Genomic DNA, 14,671 nt, shown 5'->3' with positions numbered 1-14,671 from the left:
AAAGTTTAATATTAGATCTTTTCATACCCAAGAAAACCTTTATCATCTTGTTCAATTATCTCCTCTTTGGTTGGAGTAGATGAGATTGGTGATACATTTTATTGTTAGAAATAACAGTTTCTAGTTACAAATTCATAGATTTAGTTTATTATTGGTTTAAACGGTTGTTTCTGACCATGTTGTTCTAGAGCATTGGTTCTCAACAATGGCTCATATGACCACAAAGTGTCCATACAAGCAAAATAGTAAGTTGAGGATTCACAGTATATTAAGGGTTTGTGAAAAAGTTTTGGTTTAGATGTGTTTATTGCAAGAAGTAGTTAGGTTTCTTTTACAAAGTTCAGTCTAGACAAGTGAATGTGTGATAAACAAAATAGGAATTTTGGAAGATGTATCTATCTATAAAACTAGTTTTTAAGCATCGAATGTCTATGGGGTGGGGTGGGGTCTGCCAGAATGAAATAGTAATCAATGGGGTTTATAGGTAAAAAATGTTTGAGAACCACTGATCAAGAGACATTCTGCCATCCACAATCCACATTAGTAAGTAGAAAATTAATTAAGAAGACAAGTGATTTTTGGTGAGTCTGTGTTCCAGAACCAGCCAAAATATTTCAATATAAATAGGATGGTACATCTCTGAACGTTATCCTTTTTCTCCTGACACTTGCTCGTAACTCTCTACAGTAGTCTACATTCAAATTAATAGTTTTGTCATGCAAAATTACTCCTAATAATGAAGAAAAACATACTGATTGCATCAGTGCTTATCTGTGGCTGTTTCTAGTCCAGTTCTTCCCTGTGAGATGTAGAGTTTTAATGACTGCACTTCATCATCATTATCATCATCATTTAATGCCCATTTTCCATGCTAGCATGGGTTGAATGGTTCAACCTATGTCAGTAGTTGGAAAGCAAGAGGACTGTACCAAGCTCCAATAACTGCTTTGACATGGTTTCAAGAGCTGGATGCTCTTCCTAATGTCAACTACTCTACAGTGTGTAATTTTCCTTTTCATCTTGCCAGGTGTGTAAATTGCTAATACAACAGTTCGAACATTGTTATCTCATTATACCAAAATATCTCTTTATCATCATACCAAGACACATAGTAAAAGAAAAAGATACACTAATATTTAAATAGTTCCTGGGTGAATATCCCCAACAAATTCCAGATTAACCACCTATCCACCAATATATGTCTGCAAATAATACCTCGCTTCTCAAATGTGCTATGGTGCCCAAAGAAAGACTCATATGAAACACCTTTAAATGTCTTTTCCAGGTGGTGCTATTAAGTTAGACATGGCCTACCAATGCTGGCTGAAACTTATCTAAGTTTACATAAACTGTGCCAGCACTAATATTAAATCAATCTGAAGTTAATTTGTTGCTCCTCTACTAGAATTTTTGCTAAAGAATCCTTGGGAGTTTCCTGAGTTTTTTTTTAGTCAGCCAGGTTTTCTTCATCAGTTACAAACTTTCTTCTACCTTTGAATAGCCTAATATTCTGTCATAGTATTCTTGCTTAATCCTGGATTAGCTATAATAACTATAAGTATTCTAGTTGTGACCATCCAATCATTTTTGTATATATATATATATTTAGGACTACATTGTCCAATGCATCCTTTTAATTTTTAGGAAAATTTGGCTGCTATTTCTGGCAGGTAGAGGAACTGCAGAATGACTTTGTTATTGGGTAATATATTTTGCAGTTAGATGTGATGGAGTATCTTCTCTGTATATTCAATGGAGCTTTACCTCTGTTTTTTGGGCTAGATACCAAATACTTAATGATACGTCAATGGTCTACAATTTCCATTTAAATCTGTAAAAATCATCTGTTTAAAGTAAAATACATTAAACTTACATTTTTATAATCATCTACATTTAACAGGCTTTTTCTATTATAAAAATAGCGTCAGGATATATGTCCAGTGTTAAGTCAGGTACTTATCGAATAAACTATGTGTGTATGTATGTGTCAGTGTGTATAAATAAATAAATTATATATACATATTATTTGGAAACAGTTTCGCTCAGCTTCATGCAACTTAAAGTTTCATAGGCTTGTGGAACGAATCTAACTTGTCAGGCATTTGGAGATTTCCAATGCCTGACAAGCTAGTTTTGTTCTATGAGCCTGCTGTCCTTTAAATTGCATGGATCCAAGTCCAACTGCTATTAAATAATACATATAACTACAATGAAATGTGTTGAGTATCACATACTAGTGTGTGTGTGCTTGCAGGATTGGCTGTGTGATAAGAAGCTTGCTTCCCAGCCACATGGTTCTGAGTCCAGTCCCTGTATGGCACCTTGGGCAAGTGTCTTCTACTATATCTTAAGCCAACCAAAAGCAGAAACTGAAAGAAGCCCATATGTGTGTGTGTGTGTCTTTGTCCTCCACCACTGCTTGACAACTGGTGCTGGTGTGTTTACATCCCCGTAACTTAGCAGCTCAGCAAAAAGAGACTGGTAGAATAAGTACCAGGCCTAAAATAATAAGGTAAGTACTGGGGACAATTCATTCGACGAAAACTTCTCCAAGGTGGTGCCCCAGCATGGCCATGATCTAATGATTGAAACAAGTAAAAGATATATATATATATATAGTGAGAGAGAGAGAGGTTGGGAAAGCAGTGATGTATTTATGGTTTCTCATTAAATTCTCATTATGATCTAATATATCAACCATGTTCTATGAGCCAATTATAGAATTTCTTTGTTTTTGTGTTTTGATTTTTTTCATTCACGGGTAATTGATGCAAGGTAAGATTTCTGCAAAATAAAACAGCTTCACTATTTTAATTCCCAGTGGGAACTATATGATTATTACCAACATATCTGAGTTTTTAACTCTATATAAGAACTCATCATCTTACTGCTTAAATGTTGCTAGAAAATTGAATCTCCTAACACAAGCACCTTGATCCATGACAACAAAATTTATTTATCCTAGAAAAATGATAAAGTATACATAAACCCTTTGCCCCTCATATATATATATATACATTTACACACGTGTGTGTGCATGCACACATATATACAGGGAGAGTGAGATTGACTACTTTCACTGAACAAATCATTTCAGTTTTAACAACTACAAGTTGACTTTGAAGTATTTTATTTTGCTTGATGGTTCTCTTGAGTCTTTAGTTTTATACTAAAAGTAAGAAATTCCTCATATCTTCCATAATTGGTACTTTGTCTTTTGTTCTATGTGAAGAGTTTTGCAATTCTTTAAATCTAATTACACAAAAACAAAAAAAATTTTATGTATGATTTAAGGGCAATTTAGTGCATCTCACAACCACATGATGCCTTCCTCGTTTCTTTGTCACTCTGACATGTATTGATGTTTTTCAATATTTTTCTCATTTAATGGAATGATGATGCACCTCTGTCAGTGACAAGGAAATGAGGAAGGGATCAGGTGGTCATGAGATGTACTAAAAATAACAGCCAAATCACCCTTTAAATCACACTTTTTTTTTTTTGCATAATTGTATGAATTCCCATGCATAAAACACAAATTTGCAAAACTTTTCTGAAAAATCAAAAAATCAAAATGTTATGAGGGTGTTGTATGGGGGTGCTTAAATCAGAATTTCTCGGGTTTTTTTTTTTAAAGGTTTTCTTCCGACATTTCAATCATGAAAAGTAAAATGAAGAGGGAGAGGTACAAAAATTTTTTTTCTCTTAAAGTGCCTGTTATAAGTGGTCCAAAATACAGAGTTCTATAATATTGAAGATATGTTATGCAACATACTTAGTACAACCAAAATTAGCTTATAGTTAGGTGAATCCCTTTTGTCAAGCAACAAAAGTGTGTTTCTTGCCTATTTTTGCTTCATCAAAGAGCTATTATTTGTAAGACAACTAGAAAAGGATACAAGAGGGAAGTCGGTATTTCATGTTGTTCAGATTTTTTTCAGAGTGAACAATATCCTTCAGATTAATATTCTTATTTGTGCAATAGATGGGACACCATCAATAGCAGGTTGTCATCAGTGCTTCATCAGTTATTGAAAAAGTTATGCTTAGTGTTGTTTACAGCACATCTGGTTATAAATAACGTAAGTGGTAGATGAAAGAAATCATTGAGCTCTGTTATCAAGGCAGTATATAAAATCATAACACGTGTTCTCAATTCCCCACTATTGCAATCCCTTTTTAAAACAGTTATTGAATTATTCCAAAACTCTAATTCTGTTCTCTGTGAACTAAGAAACATCAAGCATGACATGAATAGCAGATATATTCACAAAGTTCATTGAAGTTAATTTACGATTAGAAATTTGGTTAAATCTTGTCAAAATAAAATCACCCATCTCCACATGCCTTTCCAAGTTAGAGTTATTCAAATATAACATAAGTTACTGTGAGTTCTTCCAGTTTCCTAACCTCTCTGAAATAGAGAAGGTAAAAAGTAAACGTGAAGATGACTTTTAAGTGTATTGTTCACATGCACAGAAACATGCCTGGAGACAAAAATAATAGAGGAAGAACTGGTTTCACTTTAAAAGGACGTTGAGATGAAGCTAAAGTTCAAAGAATCATACCATAATTTTTTACTAGACATTTCTGACAGCTACATGCACTGTGGAACAAAGTCTAGATGTACTTTATTGTCTTCTCAACATCATATTTAGTAGAGTGGGGCTTCAGTGCAGCTGCCCAGCCTCTTTCTAAGTGAAGTAAAGCAGACTGAAAATTATTGAACACAGGGATGTGAGACAACTTCTCAGCACCTTTCAACCTGATGCCAAGAAACTGATACCCCTGCACAATGTAAAACTATTACATTAAAAATATGAAAACAATGTAGTTACAGATAGTAAATTTACTCTCTCATATTGCAAAAACAGCAAAATAATGAGTTAAATGGGTTAAATTATATTTGTGAAATACAATTATGTCAAATTCACAGAAGAAAGAAGTCTGTGTTTCTGTAGTGGTAGGGTGCTAGAAATGTAGGTTGTGGGGGTGGGGAGCAGTCCGAAAAAATTTGGAGGCATTTGCTTTAAAATTTTATTTTAAATATTTAAAATCTTTTAAAAATGGTTATGTAAAAAAAGTCAACTAACACCCAAATTTTTTGTTAGAATAAAGCTTCGATTTGTTTTAAAAAATTATATCCCAGTAACATTTTTCGCATTTTCATTGACCCACAAGATGGCAAAAGAGTCATTTAGCTCAGTTTCCTCTTTACTTTTCCGACCTTTTGCAACAAGAAGCTTCAAAGAGAAGAAGAATATTATCTTTCTTGGAAGAGAGATGCCAAAGCTTGAATTGAAAATCAAAGCCAAAGTGAGCAGTAAGGAATGTCATCGTTATTTTGATTCCAAGTATTATGAACAATATGAGTGGATGATAGGATGTCCCATTCTCAACAAATTTATTCTGTTTTCTATGTCTGTTATTTTGTCAACATAATAACACATGGACAACTACCGGCTACTGTGATTTGAACAATTTGACAAGACACAAAAAATCTTAAAATCATCCGAATTCCATAATTGCTCTGAAAACCTTTGGCCGACAGCAAATTGATGCAACAATCGATCACGTGAAAGCAAATTCAGTTCAGTTGCATAATAGATCAATCAAGAAAAATCATGAAATATTGAAACGGTTAATTCATTGTATTGAAATTTTGTTTATTAAGAATTTTCATTTCAAGAATACAATCAAACAATAAGGACAATTTGCTGGCTATATGTGAAGCAGTAGCAGAATACGATAGTTGTTTAAGATTGCATCTAGATTTCATGAGAGAAAATGCCAACTGCACATTTTCTGGACTTTCAAATAATATTCAAAACAAGATAATTAATTGTATATATGCTACAATTGAAGGTGAAATTAAGGCAATGATAAAAAAAAAACCACCTTTGTTGCTGTTATGTTTGATGAGACTACAGACCTTCAAATGAGATCTCAATTGTGTTTTACGATTTGTTGATGAGAAAGAAAAGCCTCAAGAAAGGTTTTTAGGATATGTCAATGTCAACAAAGATAGAAGAGTTGCATCATTGACAGAAGTTTGAAAATTTGTTAATAAATTCAACTATGGCCAAAAATTTATTGCGCAAGCTTATGATGGAGCAAGCGTGATGGCTGGGCATTTGAATGTCATATTTGTACATTGTTATGCACATTCACTTAATTTAGTGCTCTCACAGTCAGCTTCAAATATTCATGAATGTCAAATTTTCTTTCAAACTTTAAAAGAAATTTCAACTTTTTCAGCCAAGTTGATGGCTCAAAGAGTACTACTGGATGAAATGATACAGGAACTTGAACTACACCAAGCTCTAGTTGGAATAACAAAATTATTACATCTGATTCTGACCATACCTGCTATATTTGCTTCCTGTGAAAGATCATTTTATTCATTAAAGCAAGTAAATAATTTTATGAGGTATTCACAAACTTTTTGAAAAAGATGAAGTTAGTGTGTGGTACTGATACATTCTATAGCAAAGTGATTGATGAATTTGCCAAAAAGAAATGAAAATTTGAACTGATTTACAAATAAATTTTAAATATCTCATTATATACGGTTTCTATTTTTTCTCAGATATCTTTTGTAACCAATAAAGGTCATCATGGCCAGTGTGTTGCCAAATTATTATTAATGGAGAGGGTTAACAAGCCTAAAGCATGGCTTGTTGGTAGAAATGCATTTTCTCTCATTAAAATTAGTTCATATCACATTTACAGAGGGAAGAGTGGAATAATTTTCCAGGGCGGTGGTAAAGCTCCACTACCCCATTCTCTGCCTTGGTGATCGACCTCATCATTGACTGAATGCCCTGGTCTTTAAGTCACTTTTCACCACTGATGACTTGAGAGGATATATTTCTGACGCAAAATCCCATCTTTAGAAGAAAAGAACAGCCTAAGAAAAATCCAGTTGTGTAGTTTCTTTTAACCCATTCAAATTTCCTAGCGTTGTGTAAAAGCAGCAGTCACTTTTCTAATGTAGGTGTAATCAACATTCCTTGTGTTGGTCTAAACAAATATGCAAACGTTATAATAATGCTGACCTATTATCAAGCTGTGTCACTTGTCTAAATCTTTTTGCACAGTCTCTGCTTTTCTGATCTTGATGGAATTCATCTCCCTTCCATCTTGAAGACACACTTGCTCGCCTTTCATCACTGCTCACTTAGTCATAACTTTCATACCTTATACTGAACACCCTTCTAGTCCTTCTTCCCCACTATTAGTATCTTTGTATTAGAATTCTGTTACACACCATTTGCCTGTAACAGTTTATACATATCATCAACATCCCCTTCAGTCAATCTATCACTTGTTTTATTAAGGTGAATGATGAAAAGTTGAATGCCTGTAGGCAAGCCTGGCAAGAATCTGATATGTGAAAACACGGTCGATTACTTCAACAGCTTAAGGATGAGATGTTTATTTCTTATTAGAAACATTCTCGGTTCCAGTAAGACCCGAATTGCTTTCTCTAATTTAGGCTTATTTCAAGATGTCCCAAAACTGTATTTACATAAATTTATAGCCTATAACTCACTTAATACTTCTGTTTCTGATGTTGTCATTTATAAATATTTGAGTCCACTCATAGTTACCCTCCAGGTAGTTGGCCTTGAGCCATGGCAAGCAAGACATGACACCTCAGCATCTTGTAGTAGGTGTCAGCACCCACCTTTTCTCCAGGCTTGTAGATGAACACCTTTCTTCCGTCCAAGGCCGTGACCCGGGCTGGATGTTTTATTCTGAAGGTGCACATAACAAGCTCTAAGAAAGCATACTGTTATTGGAAATGTGGAGATGTTTTTAAAAAGAATTTAAAACAAATCATTGTTTACCTTAGACACAGTTCACAATGAAAGGAACTGTTCAAGAGAGTTTTATTCCAACATTAGACCATACTCTCCTGACTATAGAATTGAATTTTGTGACTGGGTCACTAATAATTATCCTTCCACCCCTTCACATCAAACTTGGCCTCATGAAAAACTTTTAAAAAGCAATGACGCATGATGGTTGTGGCTTTCAGTACCTGAAAGTAAAATTTGGTGCAGAGAAAAGTGACACAAAACTGAAATCGGGCATTTTTATTGGACTTGAGATCAGAGAATTGATGTCTGATAGCAAATTCAGAGGTAAACTGAATCCAGTTGAGTTGATGGCATGGGATTCATTTGTGTTAGCTGTACAGAACTTTCTTGAAAATTATGCTGATTTAATAAACAATATGCTGACATCATATGAAAGAATGGGGTACTGAGTGTTCCTTAAAATGCATTTCTTGCATTCTCATCTCAATTTTTTTCTAATAAATCTTGGTGTTGTTAGTGATGAGCTTGGTGAGAGGTTCAACCAGGACATATCTAAGATGGAAAGAAGGTATCAAGGCCAGTTCAATTCACACATGATGAATGACTATTGCTGGTTCCTACAACAGGAGACCAATACAACACTTAAGTGCAAGAGCAAGTGTCTCAAACATTTCTGAGGTGAGCATATCAAAAATAAAGTGAGTATTCCCTTAACATAAATATACTTACATACCATTATATTATAATAATTATGCACATAACTCAAAATCCTGATGTGTTACAGCAATTCTAGGTTCAGATTCGGAATCAGCATACTCTATTCAGTTTGGTACAGCACTATTTGTCTGGGTAGGTTTGTTTTTTTTTTTTCACCCAGTGTACATGTTATGGAGAGATAGGTGAACTTCCCAGGGATTTGCTGGTTGTCAGTGTTAAGCTAAACTGGACTGTTCCTTTTTGATAACATTGTGCTTGGTGACGTTTTGTTGAATTCATTGTAAGAGTCAGTCATACCATGTATTAGAAGGGTGTTGGGTGGTTAAGTTTTATTTATAAGAGAGAACATTGCTCTACCATCACTGTGATGTAAGGGCCTGTCTTAATGAAAATATTCTGAACAAATGGATGTCGAATTCCTCCTCCCACCTCTCTCACTCTCCTGCACTCAGCAGGTCTCATTCCAGTGAACTTACATTTAGGGAGACAGCTAATCATAAAGTTTATTGCTCAAAACCAACAACAATCAATGAAATGTAAGTAGACATGTAAAGAGAAGGCACCCAAGTGCTAATTGAAATAATTTATAATGTTTGCCATTCCATTGGCCTGTTTTGTCAGCAGTGTCATTACTAGAATGACCATCAGTTTGAAGACTTGTGATGACTCAACATGTTTGTTCTTTTTTTTAATTTGAACTATAAATCACAGATATATCTTAATAGATATTCTATTAAACATTTGAAGTATGTTTACTTTTCTTTTAGACACCCTTTACATCTTTATAAAGATTTGTTTTTATGTACAAGGAGATGGTGATAAAATAAAAAAGGTTAACGATATTAATTATGCACTCTACATGTAAAATGAGGGAATGGAAAACAAGCAGACTGTCAGATTAGATGCTGTTGTATGTTTCTCAGTTTTGAATTCCAATAATTGTACCATTTACCTTCATGGTAAATCAAAGCATGCTCCTTCACTCATTCATTCACTTATCTTGCAAACATGGCCTTGTGCCAAATGAACAAATCAATTTATACACTATTAATACTTACCAAAAAGAAGGTTGTTCCCAACAAGAATAATATCAATGGGTAAATACAATTGGAATAAACAATAAATTTGATTCATATTTGGCACTGACTCCATATTTCTTCTCCTTTTTTGAAGATATTTTAATATCAATTTACTATCTGTATGAATTTTCAAATAAATATATCTATGAAGAAGTCATTCTTTCTTTTCTTTGTTATTATTTGTATCAATTGTTTTTCATTTAAGTGCATATTCTCCTGGTCCTTTACAGCAAAGGTATATGATAGATTGCATGAATCCTGAGGACAAACCAATTAATTTGCAACGGATCAATTCACTACCTGTCATGTGACTTGTGGAAATTTTGTAATAAACCCAGTTTTTACCCTACTGTTTTAATGTTCTTTTCTTACCATATACAGGCATACTTCACCCTACGTCATTGACTGGTTCCAGGAGACATGTACTTAAGTCGAATTAACTTGTCTCTAAGCTAAACCAATAATAACCTTTCCCTGTTCTGTACTTTATTTATGAACACATTTTGATAATACATGGTTAATAAAAACCTATTTTAAGCTTACAAACATATAATTTTTATTTTTTAATACAGTACAGTAGAAGAAAACGTAATCTAAATTTACAAATACAATTTGGCGGTGCTTTGCGGTTTGCAATAAGACATGGTAAAATAATAGCCTTTTTTCAGCTTAAAAAACAAATTCAGTAATTATTATTATTCTGCAATAATAAAAAAAATTAATTATTTTAAATTTATCAATACGTACATACAATTTAGTGATTTACATCACGGATGTAGGTGGTTCTGGATCATAAACATCAACAGCTGACTCTGGCTGTTCTTGTTCAATGTGCTTAAAAAACCAGTTGAGAGTTCCTTGAACTGTCTTCTTTTTTTCAAAGATTACATTATAAGAAGCAAAAGCTTTGTGACAAGCCCCATACTCTTGGAAAAGCATTGAACATTTGAATCCATATCCTTGAACATAGAAAGACTTTTTTTGACATATGCAAATACTTGCTGCATTTTATTAATGGTAAAGTGACGTGGCTCAAATTTGGCTTCCACTTCTTTATTTTGCTGCTCGTGAAGCTCTATCAAATCCTCGTTCATCAGGGGCTGCTTGTCTTTTTCAAATAAATCTGTGAAATCTTCCTCCTCCAAATCTATTTCCAGTTCTTTGCTTGTAGACACCAACATTTTGTTGATGACAACATTATCAAACCCCCTAAAATCATTCACGAATTGCAAGCATAGCTTCTTCCATACACCATTCATAGCCGTGCTTTGTACATTCCATACTGCTGCTATGTTTTGTATAGCCTTGTAGATATATCTCTTCCAAAAGTTATGAAGTGTGATGGATTCATCAAGATCAATTGCAGCTTTTGCTTCCCACAGTGTATGCTTCATATAGTAATGCTTGAAGATAGCAATTATTTCACTATGAATTTTCTTAGGAGCCATGGGGGAAAAAAATAGTCACATGAGAATGAGAAAGTAGCTGATAAATAGACTTAAACAAATCTGAATTCAAAACTATCATGAAAATCACGAGTGACAACAACACCTAACGGTAGATATTGGAACTACAGTGCAATAAGACTTAACTTGATTTTTATTTTTCTATACATTATTTTTGAAAACCCAATGTATAATCAAGAACAACTTAAGCCAAGGTATATCTTAGGTTTTCAACATACAAATATGTTTTTCTATGTATTGAACTTAAAAAATGTTTTTGCAATAGCTTAACAATAATGGTACTGTAGAATTTGGTTAAGTCTCCACTAACTTGATGGTCAATGGTTCCAACAAGATTAATTCCATCACTTGTGCTGTTATGTCCACAGCCAAAATGCTTAACTCCTTTTAAGCCAGTCCATGTAACTTGAAAATATGTTGTCTCCTAACAGGCTGGCTTGTTCTTCATACATGGTATGAACATAAAATACATTACTAGGTGCAGGTGTGGCTGTGTGGAAAGAAGCTTGCTTCACAACTACATGGTTCTGGGTTCAGTCCCACTGCATAGTACCTTGGGCAAGTGCTTCCTACTATTGCCTTGAGCTAACCAAAGCCTTGTGAATGGATTTGGTAAACAGAAACTGAAAGAAGTCTGTTGTGTGTATTTGTATCTGTATTTGTTCCTCCATCATTGCTTGACAACTGGTGTTGGTGTATTTACATCCCTATAAATCCAATAGAATAAATACTAAGCTTACAAAAGAATAATTTCTTTAACTAAAACCCAATAAGGTGGTACTCCAGCATGGCCACCATCAGTTGACTGAAACAAGTAAAAGATATGAATTCAGCAACGATGCTGTTAATTCAACTAAAAAAGGTTAATGTTAACCACTATATGAAAGCTAAATTCTAGCAACATATTTTTGCTTGTTATTTTAAAATAAAATAAGAGCACAAACCTCTGCCAAAGCAACACTAACGTCCTCTCAACGATTAGCCAGAGATGATTTTTAAAATGAGAATACTAAAAATGAACCCAACCACTCTCAAAAATTAAGTAAAAAAAAAGCAGAAAAATTTTCCAGAATCCTTGTCTGGTACCTGATTGATCCCAAAATCTAATCATTTTGTGCCAGATATCCCTGAAACTTTCATACGAATCCATCCAGCGGTTCTTGAGATATCTTGTCCAAACATGACTGAAAACATACCTCCACCTTCACTAAGGCAAAAGTAATTATGATGAGCAGAAGATTTTTTTTATATAGTGTTTTATGCCTTGTCAGCAGTATTAACCCTTTAGCATTCAGATTACTTTGTCAAATGTAATGCTTATTTATTCATGTTGTTCTGAATTAATAATGCATTATCTTGTAGCCGTGAGATTTCGGTGATGTGATTGTTTATTTTAAGAATGACATTGTAAGGTATGTGTGAGAGACCAGGTCTGTCTGGTTTGAACATATAACAGATAGAATATTTGGGCTGGATGTAGCCAGTTTAAATGCTAAAGGGTTAAGAGAATAATGTCGACTCCTAAAAGTTCATGCTATGTGAAATTTGTGATTTAGTTTCAATTCTTGGTCAAAGTTATTTCAATTTATGTCAATATCAACCATCAATGCATATGTATCACAGCAATTATAAATCTGTGGCCTTGTTCTTATGTGGGAAGAAGTTAATCTCATCTTGTTGAAATAGAGCAAAACAATGGTAACAAATTAAATAATAGTAACTGTAAACTCTATAATCTGATTGCAAATTCTGCTGAAAGTACCAGTATATACTGAAGTCCTTTAATTGGCAGTAAATTGTTATATGACAAATATACCTCTCCATGGTAATTGAACTTGCTGGAAGTAACTCTACAGTAGATAATGTAGTCTAAGTATGCTTTTTCTGAAAATAGGACAGGATGACCTTGGCTTAAAGACTTTCTTTATGGGCTAGCTCATTTGTAATACTGACTTAATGCAGCATTTGTGCTACAAAAAGAAACAATGTTTCATTCTAGCCATTTACATCTTTAGTTCAAATTCCAGATGGATCTAACTTTGCATTTAAGTCCTCAAATGTCTATAAAATAACTACCAGTACATATCGGTCGATTTAACCATCTCCACTCATCTACAAATGTGGATAGAACTTGGTTAGCAAAACAACAAATAACACACCAGAAGTAATCTCTACTATATACATATACATCACATTTTATGGTTTCAAATTTTGGCATAAGGCCAGCAATTTGAAGGGAAGTATTAATTGCTCAACTGGTATTTATTTTATCAACCTCGAAATGATGAAAGATAAAAGTCAGCCTCAGTGGATTTTGACTTCAGAACATTAAAAAACAAAAGTATTTTGTTGATATACAAACAATTCTGCCATCTTGCTGCCTTTAATACACATCACAGTCACCATCATCAATTTAACATCCACTTTTCCATGCTTGCTTGAGTTGGATAGAATTTGTTGAGGTGGTTTTGCTACAGCCAGATACCCTTTTTGTCACCAACCCTCCCATGTTTCCAAGAATAGTAATATTTCTTCATGGCCTGATATATTTTCACAGAAGATTGAAAATAAAGGTGACTTTCGATTACAACTATCACACAATGTCAAGGCAGAGACCATAAAACACACACTGGCACCTTGCTGTACTCAAGAAGACCCATCCTCCACAACAGAAGTGTTAAAGCTGCATCCCTTGGTGAAGAGGATAGGCCTACAAGAGTCCTATGCTGGTGCCATGTTAATATCACTCAGCATACTGTAAAGTGGTTGGCATTAGGAGGAGCATACAGCTGTAGAAACAAAACCAAATCAGACTGGAACCTGGTGCAGCTTGCCAGCTCTTATCAAACCATCCAACCCATGCCAGTATGGAAAATGGACATTAAAAGATGATTATGAAGGGCTTCTTTCTATCCACCAAATCCACTCATAAGGCTTTAGTCAGCCCATGGCTCTAGCAGATGACACTTTTTCAAGATGTTATGCAGTGGGACTGAATTTGGGACCATGTTCATGTTAAGCAAAGCCACACCATTGCTTGTATAGATGGAGGCATGATTATGCAATTAAGTTCACTTTGTGACCACAAGGTTTCAAGTTTAATTTCACTATATATGAGGTCCTGCCGAAAAGTTCCTAGCTTAAAGGGAATCGTGAAAGGTCCAGCCTTCTGAGTTCTTTTACAGGGATTAGTAAAACTGAAGGACTGCTACAATAAGTGGGGGAATATGTTGAATAAAATCATAATTAACTGATCCTCCTGTATTTTTATTTTACCCAAAACCAGGAACTTTTCAGCATCTCAGTGCCCTGAGCAAGTGTTTTCTACAACTTCAGGTTGGCCATCAGAAATCTGCCTGAGGCAAACTATGGAAACATTCATAATTGTCATACACATTCACACACATATATAGACTCTGGCATGACTTTGTGTTTAAGAAGCTTGCTTCCCAACCGTGTGGTCTCAGGTTCAGTCTCACTGTGCAGCACCTTGGACAAGTATCTTCTATCATAGCTTTGCACCAATCAAAGCCTTGTGAGTGGATTTGATAGACAGAAACTGAAAGAAGCCTGGCATGTATGT

The 14,671-nt window shown here is 34.3% G+C and overlaps 1 long non-coding RNA gene across 1 annotated transcript; it reads left to right on the top strand.

The window, feature by feature from the left end:
- The first annotated feature begins 2,379 nt into the window (after nucleotides 1-2,379).
- On the top strand, nucleotides 2,380-9,772 carry LOC118762777. Its single transcript, XR_004998531.1, has 2 exons — nucleotides 2,380-6,740; nucleotides 9,026-9,772. It is a non-coding gene; the product is annotated as an uncharacterized LOC118762777 (long non-coding RNA).
- The last annotated feature ends 4,899 nt before the right edge of the window (nucleotides 9,773-14,671 follow it).

This window comes from Octopus sinensis, linkage group LG1 (assembly GCF_006345805.1).
Source record: "Octopus sinensis linkage group LG1, ASM634580v1, whole genome shotgun sequence".
Lineage (NCBI taxonomy): Eukaryota > Metazoa > Mollusca > Cephalopoda > Octopoda > Octopodidae > Octopus > Octopus sinensis.
The sequence above is the reverse complement of the archived record's forward strand: the minus strand, read 5'-3'. Positions and strand labels throughout refer to the sequence as shown.